This window comes from Cannabis sativa, chromosome 4 (genome assembly GCF_029168945.1).
Source record: "Cannabis sativa cultivar Pink pepper isolate KNU-18-1 chromosome 4, ASM2916894v1, whole genome shotgun sequence".
NCBI classification, from domain to species: domain Eukaryota; kingdom Viridiplantae; phylum Streptophyta; class Magnoliopsida; order Rosales; family Cannabaceae; genus Cannabis; species Cannabis sativa.
The window spans coordinates 60,701,127-60,713,801 of NC_083604.1; positions in this window are offsets into that span (position 1 = coordinate 60,701,127).

Below are 12,675 nucleotides of genomic sequence, written 5' to 3' on the forward strand. Positions count from 1 at the left end.
TTCGAATGTATGGAGTATACATTGGACTGGACCGATATTGCAACTAAGTTAAGATATTACAAACTTACCGTTATACATATCTTTCCAAGTCAATATCAGTAGTTGATCTTAAGATTGAAAAGAATCTAAATCCTGATATGCTTGGGCTCAACTCAGGAGTGCTATTCATGTTCTTTGATTTATTAGTTAAGCCTACTTTTGGGTCAGGGTGATACGTATATTTTGGGAACATGATAGTATGATTGAGTGGGAGTGCTGAACATAAATATGGAATCTATAGCTTCTACTGGTGTATAGAAGTTAAGTGATGATTCCCTTCGAGCTTAGCAAATAGAAGTAAATGGATGAGCTCTTGTTTAACTGACTAATTATTAGATCACTAAACACCATTTACAGGTAGCTAAGTGTTTTAAGGGGCAAAATACATTGAGGGGTGAGAACGGTAAAGAAATCCCATCTCGATGTAAATCATCTATATAGAGGATCTTTAAATCACAATAAGATTATAACAATGGTTAAATGAGATAGTATATTGGTATCGTGAAACATACAATATGCTCTATATAAGTCTGAGAGTGCAATTCTAAGTTCTAAGAGTGGATTCAACGAAGAATTAATAAGTAGGAATTTACTTGGTAAATTTGGTTCACTTATTGGAAGCTCAAGATATAGATCCATGGTCCCCATTCTAGTTGAGAACATTCGCTTGTAAGACTCATTAATTGATTCGTGATTGATCAATTATAATTCTAAAGTTAGACTATGTCTGATTTTATGAATTTTCACTAAACAGGGGTGAAATTGTAAGGAAAAGAGTTTTCTAGGTTTATTTATTTATTAATAGACTTTATATGTCTAATTAATAATTAAATTAAATGACAATATTATTTAATAATGTATTTTAATTATTAAATAATTATTTTTGGCATTTAAAAGGTTAGAATTGGAAAATTGGCATTTTTGAGAAAATAGAGATAAAATTTGATAAAATTGCAAAATTAAGTGGGGCCCATTACAACACCTATGGCCGGCCACTTATAAGGCTTTTTCAAATTATTATTTTTATTATTTTAATGCCAAATAATTCTAAACTTAAACCTAGTAAGTTGCCTATAAATAGAAAGTGATGGCTCAGTCAAAAAACAAGTTTTCAATAAGCCTTTCTGACAGAAATTTCTCTCTTCAGAAAACTGAGCCTTCCTCACTCTCTACCTTGGCCGAAACCTCTCTCCCTCTTTTCCTTCATCTTTTTCGTGACCCTAGTGAAAGAGTAAGTGCCCACACACAAGAAGCGTAACTCAATCATAGATTGGAAGACCGTGAAGGATCAAAGCTTGAAGAAGAAGGAGATTCGGCTCGTATCTTGATTATACTCTGCTACAGAAAGGAATCAAGGGTTAGAGATCTGAGTGGAAGGAGACATTTATTCCGCTGCATCAATGTAAGGTTTTCTTAACTTTATATGTGTTTATTTTATCGTTTTAGAAAGTTCATATTTAGGATGTTAATAAACATACTTGTGAGTAGATCTAAGATCCTGGTAAAATAATTCCCAACAACTGGCCTCAGAGCCATGGTAATTGATTTACTTGCATGTAATTTGGACTTTAAAACGATTGTTTGTATGTTCTTTGGATGGTATCATGTTGTATTGAGTGTTATTTGATGATTGATTGATGTTTGTGAAATTTTCGTAAAAAATAATTGTTATTTCGGTTCTGGAATTATTTTTATTGGATAGTATGGAAAAAATTAAGCAAGTTAACCTTTTACAGAACTCAATTTGGATTTTATTTGAATTAGTTATAATTTTTTGAAGATTTGACAAAATGGGGGCTGTGCTGATAGTTTCCTGCGATCGCAGAACTGTCCGTACAGTTTCGAATTTTTTCAATTTTCTTCAATTTTTCATACTTTTTCATGGAATTAACTTCCAATTTTTTGTATGGTTTTATATATATACTATTACTATTCCTAATTCAATTCTAATTATCATTTTGAATTAATTTAATTTTTTTTTAATTTAATTCAAGATATTAGTGTAATTTGAATTTGAATAGAACTAGTATTTATCTTTTTGCTTAAAAATCTATCTTATTTTTAAATTTGATTATATTTTTTTAAATTTAAGGTCAGATTTTTTAGATATTTATAATATCTTTTAAAGATATTTATAATATCTTTTAAGATATTTAAAAATATCCTATCTTTTAAGATATTTTAAAAATATCTTATCTATTAAGATTTTTTAAATCTTTTTAGATATTTTGACCTTATTTAAATTTAAAATAAGATATTTATAATCATGTAATTTTAAATAGATATAAGATATTTTGCTAATTTTTTAAATTTTGTTATTTTATTTATTTAAATTAAATTTAAAATCTGAAAAGATATTTTATTTATCTTTTCTAATTTTTATTTAATTTTTATTTTTAAAATAACATTTAATTTTTAAAATAGTTAGCAAATTTTGAAATGATATTTAGGTTGGTTGAAACCTAATTTTTCAAAATAGTAGGTTTAATTTTAAATATTTATTTTTTAAATAATTTCGAAATTTAAATTTATTTTTTATTTTATTTTCGAAAATTAATTAAATTTTTTTATTTTTTTTCGAAATTAATTAAAATTTTTTTTAATTATTTATTTTTCGAAATTATTTATTTAAAATTAAATAAATCCTACTTCCAACTATCCAGCTAACCTTGTTGCAGGAGTATGTGTTTTTAGCTTGTGTGTAAGTTTTAAAAACCTATTATTACTTGATTGCAAATAGCCATGGTTACTTTTTGCCAGATCTAATGATCTGATGGCTCCCTTGGTCAAGTAAATAATTTGTAACAGGTAAATTTTACAATCTTCTTTCATCTGTGTATGACCTAGCAACATGATAGGATCCATCCAAAGTGTGCCTGTGTGAGCCTATATGTTTATTTTATTATATATAGATGCATATAGGTTGTTGCTAAATAAAATGTCACACTATGATAGATTTTATTTAGGTCCATTTAGTTATTGGACCTATTCAATTAATAACAGTTATTCATTTTAAGGTTAAATTCCTCTCTTTTGGGCCTTGTGTGAGAGTTGGGTGCCATAGAAGTGGGTACGACATACTGAACCCAGCACCCCCTCACATGAACTACCCCAATTGTGAAGGCCCATTTGCCTGATTTGAATAACTGTACTAGGTTAATTATATTAGTTTGACCTAATAAAATTGAATTAGCAACATAATTAACTTTTAAAATATATGAAAATTTATTTTCATTTTAATATTTTAAAGTTAATTTTAAGAAAAACACTTTTAGTTTTAGATATTGATTCTAGACAAACTATTTGTATTTTTCTTGTATTTAATTAAATATAGAATTTTAACTAACTAAGATTCTTTCTGGAGCTTATTTAATTAAATATTCCTATTTAAGTTATAAATTAGTTGTATCAACTGATTTTTCTTAACTAACTTAAATTTGAATATTTGATTTAAATTTTAAATCAAGTTGAGGAATCTTAGGCATTAGTTATTAAAGATTCTTAAGATATTTTTTAAGTTAATATCTTTTCAAATATTAACTTGAAATGGAATATCTTAGATATTTTTTTTGTTAATATCTTTTCAAATATTAACTTTAAAAACATATCTTCAAATTAAGTGGTTACAACTTAATTTGTGATATTTAATTAAATCTAGATTTGAAATTATTTAAGTTTTAGATTTTTTCTATATAACTTAAATTAGATATTTTTCAAATTTTGAAAAGATACTTAGTCAAATAAGATATTTTCTAGATAGTAATTTCTAGACTACTTATTATTTCTAATATTTAAATAGGAAAATATTATACTTTTGTGAAATTAATTATTTAAATAATTAATTTTGGTACAATTTTATTAAGTATATTTTTCCTAGTATTAAATAGAAATTAATAATTAAGCCTTCTCTACACTTAATTATTTATTTCTTGAATTTAATACATTTAATTAACTTGAAAAATCTAAATATCTAAGTTGATTTTCATCATGATACTTAAATATTTATTGATTTTTCATGACACTTAATTAAATAGAAAATTATTTTTTAGGTTGAAATTTAATTTTTAAACTTAAATTTAAATAATTTTCAATAGATATATTTTTCTTTATTTTATTAATCAATTTCGAAATTTGCATTTTAATTATGCAATATTTTCGAATTATTTTTGAAAAATAGATTGAGTTGTAAATTAATTATTTATTTTAATTAATTCTTGGACCAACTCAAGTCAATGATTTTTTCATTTAATAGATTAATTTAAAATAAGTGAATTTAAAATATATATATTATTAGAAATTGAATTAACTAGTCAAAAGAATATCTAGATAGGTGATATTTTTGCTTGAAGTATTTCTTTTCTATTTTTATTATTTTTCGAAAATTGTATATTTTTTTATACTTAATTTTCGAACCCAATAAATATATTCTCAAAGGAAATTTTTAAGTTGCTAATTATTTATTTAATTCATCTTAAATTAATTTCCTTAATATTTATATTTAAGATTATTACTAAGATGGAAATAATTAATTTTATTTCAATCACCATCTAGTATAATTTTATAAATATTATATTAAATTCTTATTTTTGAATTTTAATTCTTAAATAGAATTTAATGAGATTTATTTATTAGAATAATAAGAAAATACATTTTAAACAATGAGCTTTATTATTATTAAGATATTCGATCTCCATTGTGGGTTTTACACCGCGTTTGTTTTAGTGAGTAATCCTCCCTAATGGAGGAACGTTCATTAGCAATTTCGCACCGTTTAATCTCGCATGATAAGTGGTTTGTAAGTGTTTTATATGGTATAGATCACCCTAATGGTGGCGACCATATTTGACTTGCAAATTGCGAAACAATGGTAGAAGCTCATAAGATAGAATAGCCTTGACTCTCGCCTAAACGGGACAACACTGGATTCTGATCTTGATCGAATAAAAGGTTGCTAGAATGTTTAACATTTTAGATGAGCTGACAACTCTATTCAATGGATGATAGCTTTGACTCTCGCCTAAACGGGACACTGATATCGCCTTGTTGAAAACCTTGGAAATTATTTAGGATTGATTTTTTTAAGTATTTTCTCATATCATTCCTACTTGTTATGTGCTTATAATTTCGAATTGATTTTGTATGTTAAACCATTATTAATTTCTATTTGTTGATTTCTATTATTTTGTAGTATCCCGTTTGTCAAAATGAATCCCATGTTATCACCGTTGACCGAAAATAAGCCGAATGGATCTAACTTTAATAAATGGAATGAGAACATTAATATTGCTCTCATAGGAGAAAGTGCCTTGTTTGTTTTAACCGAGCCGTCACCCGAAGTGCCCGGGGATAATGCATCCAAAGCCGTGAAAGAAAAGTATGAGCGTTGCGTAAGGCAAAATGACAAAGCTCTATACTTTATGCTTTCTAGCATGGTTGACACCCTAAAAATTCGGTTTTCTAAAACTGAGAAGGCTGCTGAAGTTATGACGAAGTTAAATGAGCTATTCGGTAAGGCATCACTTCAGTCACGCTTTGACGCGACTAAGAAGTACATTAACGCACGGATGGAACCTCATCAAAACGTGCGTGATCATGTTCTCCTCATGTCCAAGCTATTTCCAAGAAGCCGTGATCATGGTGCCGAAATGGACAAGGCTACTCAAGTAAGTCTTATCTTGAACAAATTCTCGACTCCAAAGATTTCTACCATACACATCTAATTATGTCATGAATAAGAAGGAAATTGACTTTCATGAATTAGTCAATGACCTTCAAACTTATGAAAATTTGATTGGAGGACCCAAGAAGAAAGGGAGTAAACCTCATCCTGGTAATGGTAATGGGACGATAAAACCTGAAGCAAATGTTGCCTCTGCTTCAAAGCCCAAATCGAAGAAGAAGTGGAAGAACACCAAGAAGCGAACAAAAGTCATGAAAAAGGCTGCTTCTTCTGGTGATGCTACACTTAAAGGAAAATGTTTCCACTGCAATGAAAAAGGTCATTGGAAACCCCAATGTCCTAAACTTCTTGCAAAGAAACAAGGTATTTCCTTTCATAAACTTTAAGAGTTTTAGTGAATTATTATCCAATTGGATTTATGATTCTGGACTAACTTTGTTTATTTGTTTTCTTCTTCTTATAGGCCAAGCTACTTGAACTCAATTGAGTTGGATCAGCAAGCTGGACCAAGGGTGAAATCGTCCAGATGAAGATGAAGCTCTTCAATTTTTGAATTAATTGTTTTAGTTTAAAGACAATTTGGATTTCAAATTTTAGTTAGGGATATTTATCCCTATTTCTCTCATATTGTTGCAATACTTTTTTATTATTAATAAAGTTTTATTATTTTTTCGAAATCACCATTGCAACTTATGAGATTGAGCTTCATTTAATTTTATCTTCATCAATTACTACCACATTATATTTGTATGTTTGTATGTGTAAGTGTTTTTATTATTGATGCAAATTCTATAATATTTACAACTCTTCATAGAGTTATATTATATAAACACTAGAAATTATTTCTATGTTTATCAATAATTGTTAATTCTCATACAATTATTAAGAATTTGTTTAATAAAAGGATCTTATGATCTGATAGGGGTGGAGAAAAGTTAAGAAAACTATGCAGTTCAACGATCTTTTATATCTAATGAACTCTGGATAGTATTCAACTCCACATAAACTCTATCACACTTAGAGAATCATGATCTTTACAACCTTTAGGGGTGGATCATAATCTCTATATACTTAGGGGTGGAGGTTATCCATAGTACCCTATATGTATATTCTTAGGGGTGGAGTCTATTCCACAATTCCCTATGAAACACATATCTTGTTTAAACATAGAAGTAATATAATGAGTCAGCTATTGTCAATATAAATTCTTGATCTTGATTGTATGTTCCATTTCGTTTTTACTGTTGTAAGTAAAAGCATGATACCTTTGAAAGTTCTTTGTTAAAGTTTCACACTACCTTAATTGAGTGGGAGAATTTTAAAGTTCTATACCCATCTTCATTAGGTTGATAATTGTGATAGGTACTTAAGAACACTACTGAAAAGCAAATCTAATCATTCACATGAATAGGTATAGCTTATCAGAATTATGAGAATAAGATAAAGAAATCTAGTTCAGTCCATTCAAATGACTTGAACCAAGAATTCTTAATCCTCATAAAATTTTATGGTATCTTAATTTTGATTACTTTAATCTCTGGCTTGTATTTTTCACTTCAAATACTAGTCTGCTATGTTGATGACTTAGTCGTTTCAGACTAATACAAAAGTCACAACTAGGTAACTCTCCAAACAATCAGAGGTTAAAAGTATTTAACCAGACATCTGCTATTGAGTGGGAGCTATCTGAGATGTAATCAAATAGGGAACATTAGAAGATATTCAAGAAGGATTTATGAAAGTGATCTATATGTCAGATATTAAGGAATTGTGTATCAGTTGTCTTTGTATCTCACCATCTAATTTCGATTTATATAAGATGGTGCTTACTTTGGGGGTGGAGGAATTATTGTATAATAATTCAAGCTCTACCAGAGAAGAACTATAACTTGGTCTATTCGAAAATACCAGAAAGTTATATCACTGAAGAAAAGTCTACACTGTATTATCTCAATTACATATTTTAAAATATGAGAGATATGTCCTCTCGTTAATCTCGTATGTACTTTTAAAACAAAGAAAGATTTCAAAATATCCCTTGATGAGTAAAGCATATAGTAAAGGATGTTTCATAAGAGTATTTATGAACTAGTTTCCAGAAGTTTGGGTGGATTCAAATATACTACACTTGATCTGTAGATCAAGACATCAGATTGACCTATTTGCACAGTTTGTTTTATATTAGTGCAAGTGGGAGATTGTTAGGTTTTATGCCCTAAATAAAACTCTTTACAATCTGATTAGTTATCAATATAAGAAATTAGAAGTGATTGATGTTTGCATGAATTTTACATGCTAATGGTTTAATATGTTTAATATGTTTATTACATTCATACACACAAAATCAGTTAAATCCAGATCATATGTTTATTCACAATTACAAGATATCGTCAACACAGGTGGAATGTGATTGTGATCATATGAATCAAAAGTTTTGGTCCCCGTTTCATCGTTGTTATTGGATTTACACTAATGTGATAATCAGCCGATGATGTGTAGTTACACTTGGAGTAAGTGTTATGTTCTTTCCAGACATTAGTAAAGTATACTAGTTTCGAATGTATGGAGTATACATTGGATCGGACCGATATTGCAACTAAGTTAAGATATTACAAACTTACCGTTATACATATCTTTCCAAGTCAATATCGTAGTTGATCTTAAGATTGAAAAGAATCTAAATCCCGATATGCTTGGGCTCAACTCAGAGTGCTATTCATGTTCTTTGATTTATTAGTTAAGCCTACTTTTGGGTCATGTGATACGTATATTTTGGGAACATGATAGTATGATTGAGTGGGAGTGCTGAACATAAATATGGAATCTATAGCTTCTACTGGTGTATAGAAGTTAAGTGATGATTCCCTTCGAGCTTAGCAAATAGAAGTAAATGGATGAGCTCTTGTTTAACTGACTAATTATTAGATCACTAAACACCATTTACGTGTAGCTAAGTGTTTTAAGTGGGCAAAATACATTGAGGGGTGAGAACGGTAAAGAAATCCCATCTCGATGTAAATCATCTATATAGAGGATCTTTAAATCACAATAAGATTATAACAATGGTTAAATGAGATAGTATATTGGTATCGTGAAACATACAATATGCTCTATATAAGTCTGAGAGTGCAATTCTAAGTTCTAAGAGTGGATTCAACGAAGAATTAATAAGTAGGAATTTACTTGGTAAATTTGGTTCACTTATTGGAAGCTCAGCATATAGATCCATGGTCCCCATTCTAGTTGAGAACATTCTGCTTGTAAGACTCATTAATTGATTCGTGATTGATCAATTATAATTCTAAAGTTAGACTATGTCTGATTTTATGAATTTTCACTAAGCTAGGTGAAATTGTAAGGAAAAGAGTTTTCTAGGTTTATTTATTTATTAATAGACTTTATATGTCTAATTAATAATTAAATTAAATGAAAATATTATTTAATAATGTATTTTAATTATTAAATAATTAGTTTTGGCATTTAAAAGGTTAGAATTGGAAAATTGGCATTTTTGAGAAAATAGAGATAAAATTTGATAAAATTGCAAAATTAAGTGGGGCCCATTACAACACCTATGGCCGGCCACTTATAAGGCTTTTTCAAATTATTATTTTTATTATTTTAATGCCAAATAATTCTAAACTTAAACCTAGTAAGTTGCCTATAAATAGAAAGTGATGGCTCAGTCAAAAAACAAGTTTTCAATAAGCCTTTCTGACAGAAATTTCTCTCTTCAGAAAACTGAGCCTTCCTCACTCTCTACCTTGGCCGAAACCTCTCTCCCTCTTTTCCTTCATCTTTTTCGTGACCCTAGTGAAAGAGTAAGTGCCCACACACAGCAAGCAGTAACTCAATCATAGATTGGAAGACTGTGAAGGATCAAAGCTTGAAGAAGAAGGAGATTCGAGCTCAGATCTTGATTATACTCTGCTACAGAAAGGAATCAAGGGTTAGAGATCTAAGTGGATGGAGACATTTATTCCGCTGCATCAATGTAAGGTTTTCTTAACTTTATATGTGTTTATTTTATCGTTTTAGAAAGTTCATATTTAGGATGTTAATAAACATACTTGTGAGTAGATCTAAGATCCTGGTAAAATAATTCCCAACACTTTGGGCCATTATGATGCCCGAGGTAATCCACTGAACGGGATTGGCAGGCCTTTAGAACTAGGAATAGATCACGTCCGAGATTAGTCTCTAGAGCCGAAGATACTAGATGTGAAACCACCTAAAGCAAGGTGGGTTTCACCTGCTTCTACTCTCTCAAATGAGGCCTTCAGTAAGATCCTTACTAGTGGCCTAATAGGGGTGCTCATTGTGAGATTCCCCGTGGAAACTGTAGCGTGCACAGGCTCCCTTCAGGCTGATTGGCATGGTTTGGGCACCACATTGAACATGGGGCAGTGCTACTGCTTCACCAGTATTTTCTAGATGTCCGAACTTACTTTAGGATGTGCCCAACATAGCTCATGCCAAAGTGCATAAAGTATCTCTCGGTGGTATTTGTCTTGTAGAGGGAGCTAGGTTGGCCTCCGCCTACCCCTTACGAGATTGGGTACTATTTCGAGTTGAAGTGTGCGCTAAAGTAGAGAAGAAGATACTATTTTTATTTCAGCTAGATTTGTCACCAATGGCTTAATGACACTAACTGTGTAGCCATGTCAAAGGTTAGCAGGTACGTCAAAAATATTTTATTCCACAAGGTCTTCATGGGATTGAGCACCACAAATTCCAGTATGTGTCGCTCTTCAGACGTTCCATCCCTACTTTGTAAATAAGGGATAGAGCAAATCACATCCTTTCTTTGTTGTCTGAGCAGAGAAACATTATCTGGTTGACTAGTGTGGATAATTTCTGAATGTATGGCTTGTACCCTGCTGCTCCTAAAGCTGCAAGAGTGCCAGCTGCTAATGAGGCCTGCCCTGGAGATGGGCAAGGCTCTAACTTGGATGATGAAGAAGTCCCTTTGTCTCGTATTGCACAAAATTTAGAGAGGAGAGAGAGGGCTCTCTTTAGGCGCTTGGCCTACAAGGATCCATTAGGTGATGCCTCCCTTCATATCGGGCCTAGAGGCCGAGTTTTTGAGGGACCTACATGCCCTGTGCCTACATCTAGAGGCAAGGGCAAGGCTGTAGTTGAGGGCTTTGATAGCTCCTCTTCTGATGATGATGGTATTTGATAGTTAATGACACCATGCTTTTATTCTTGTATTGAATATTTATGAATGCTTTCTAACTTTTCTACTTTCTTTTTGCAGACATGTCTTCCAGATTGAGAGGTCTTGCAGGCGAACCTTTGGATGAGCCTACCGCATGGGTGAGGCCCAAGGTGGCCAAGACCTCTTGTGGTGAGGATGTTGCCAGACCATCATTGCCTCCCCTTCCACAAGAGCCTGCACCACCTCGACAGCCTGTAGTACGACCTGTCAGCCAAGGCACACGGAGGCCCACTAGAGGAGCGGGTTCAGCTGCTAGATAGAAGGTTGTTGAGTCAGCCAACCGGTGCATAGAGAGGGCTCTTCCTTGTTGGGTTTTATGCCCTAAATAAAACTCATTTCAATATAATCAGATTTACTTATTAATATAGATCAGAAATAACATTTAATGTTGCATGGTTCACATGATTTATTTCATGATTATATGTACATAATGTATAAATTCATCTGAAACCCTTTTCACATACTTGATCCTGTTTATTGTGCCGTCAACACATTGGAAAGTAAACATGACTATGTGAATAAAGTTTTCTAGATTTATCAGACATAGGGTTTTACTGATATGATAATCTACAACAGAGTTTACTTGCATTTGGAGAAGTGCTATGTTCTTTCCAGAGCATTGGTTAAAGTAAAGCTCAGGTTGGATGCATGGAGTATGCATCGGAAGGGACCGATATTGAACTTTGACTTAGATTTAATTAAACTTACCGTAAAATCTATTCAAGTCAATATGCCTAGTTGATCCTAGATCAAATGATCTTAATCCTGTTATGATTAGGCTCAATCTTGAAAGGCTATTCGTGTTCCTTGAATTGTTAGTTAAGCCTACTTTTAGGTCAGGGTGATACGTACTTTTTGGGAACACGGTAGTGCAATTGAGTGGGAGCGCTTGCATAAACATGGAATCTATAGCTTTTATCTGGCGAATAGTAAGCAAAGGATGATCTCCTTCGAGCTTGACCAAACGAAAATAAATGGTGGAGATCTCATTTCACATAAGCTGAAATATCATTTATACGGGGTCAAGTGTTTTAAGGATAAAATACATAGTAGGGTGCTCCCTTTACTGTGTAGATCATTCATATAGAGGATAATTGATCACATTAGGATTATAACAATGGATAACTAATGATGTGTCTATATGGTGGAACATATAGAGCATTCTATATACTGAGAGTGCAATTCTAAGTTCTATGCGTGGATTCAACGAAGAATTAATAAGTTAGTGAATTTTAGTGCTAAATTCTTGATCTACTTATTGGAAGCTCGGTTATATAGACCCATGGTCCCCCCACTAGTTGAGATAATATTGCTTGTAAGACTCATGTAATTGGTTTTGATTAATCAATTATAATTCTCAAATTAGACTATGTCTATTTGTGAATTTTTCACTAAGTAAGGGCGAAATTGTAAAGAAAGAGTTTATAGGGGCATATTTGTTAATTATGATACTTTGTATGGTTCAATTAATAAATATGATAAATGACAATATTATTTAATAATTATTTATAGTTATTAAATAGTTAGAATTGGCATTTAAATGGTTGAATTAGGAAATTGGCATTTTTTGAGAAAATGAGATACAAAAGGTGTTAAAATTGCAAAATTGCAAAAAGCAAGGCCCAATCCACTAAGTGTATGGCCGGCCACCTATTGTAGGTATTTTAAGTTGATTTTTTTTTTCATTATTTTAATGCCATATAATTCAAATCTAACCCTAGTGGAATGCTATAAA